This window comes from Coffea arabica, chromosome 3e (genome assembly GCF_036785885.1).
Source record: "Coffea arabica cultivar ET-39 chromosome 3e, Coffea Arabica ET-39 HiFi, whole genome shotgun sequence".
NCBI classification, from domain to species: Eukaryota; Viridiplantae; Streptophyta; class Magnoliopsida; order Gentianales; family Rubiaceae; genus Coffea; species Coffea arabica.
In genome coordinates this window covers 8,703,174-8,704,458 of record NC_092315.1, presented here as the reverse complement: position 1 = coordinate 8,704,458, position 1,285 = coordinate 8,703,174, and positions in this window count along the sequence as shown.

Genomic DNA, 1,285 nt, shown 5'->3' with positions numbered 1-1,285 from the left:
CTATTGGCACCATGTTGTCGTTGCCATCTCTGCCAAGTGCTGACAATAATTGTCCACCAAATGTTGTCTTAAGAAAACAATCATCTAGACCAATTATTGGTCTATAACCATCAAGGAAACCCTGCTTACAGGCATGCAAGCAATAATATAACCTTTGAAATATACCTCTTGAACCATCAGGTGGTTTGTCAATCTGAATTTTTACAGTACTTCTAGCATTTGTGTCTTGGACGATGGCTTTATAACTCCAGAGTTTTTGATACTGCTCCATGTCTATGCCAAGCATCATATCCTTTGCCTTACGCTTAGCTCTACCAACCTTAGCAATTGACACATTAATCATTAAATCTCTTCTGATGTCATTCTTCAATCCCATCAAATCAACTTTTGAATTATCCCTGATCTTATCTTGATATTTGTTACTCAGATATGTGGTTGATGCATGCTTATTTTGATATTCTCGAGCACACACATGCTCACCCTTCAGTGACTTTATTTGGAAGGTTGATTCATCTTGAATTGGTGTTGCCCGAATCCTCCAGCTACAACCTTTTGTACAGTTGGCAATAATTTTCTTGGAGTAGTTTTTCACCCAAGTAACTTCATAACCCTCTCTTACTAGCCATTCACACAACACAGATCTAAACACTCTAAAATTAGTAAACTTCTGCCCCACTTTCAGCTCAAAGTGTGGCTTGCTAAACTCAACTTCAGGATTAAAGTCAAGGCAATCATCTTCTTCTCCACCACCAGATCTAAATTTGTCCAGCAACTCTTCATCCTGAACCACAAGTTCTTGCCAATTCTTTTCAGTCATCTCAGCATTCCCTACCCTTTCGTCTTCTTCTCTCAAATCTAATTCTCTAAATGTTGCAGGTGGTTTTTCAATGTTTACAGCTTCATCTTCTAATGGTCCTTGAGATAAAACAGGTCCTTTTTTAATGCTTACATCTTCAACTTCTGATGGCCTTTGAGATGAAACAAGTGGTGTAATTTACTGAATCACATCAGGCCCTCTAGATTGTGAAGTTTTACTAGCCCTTTTCTTTCTCACAGAACCCCTTTTAGGAGAACTTTTTCATCTGTCTTTCCAGCAAATGAAAATAAATGCATTGGCAATTTTGAGGAAGCAGTGGTGCCATCACCTTTTTTTTATGTCTCCATCTGCCCCTGCCCCTGCCCCACCTTTTTTGTTATAGTTGCTATCTCCAACAGCATCTTTCTTCGGGCTAAAGATGTCTTCATTTTCTATTGTTTTCAACCTATCTTTTAACTATTCTGGCTC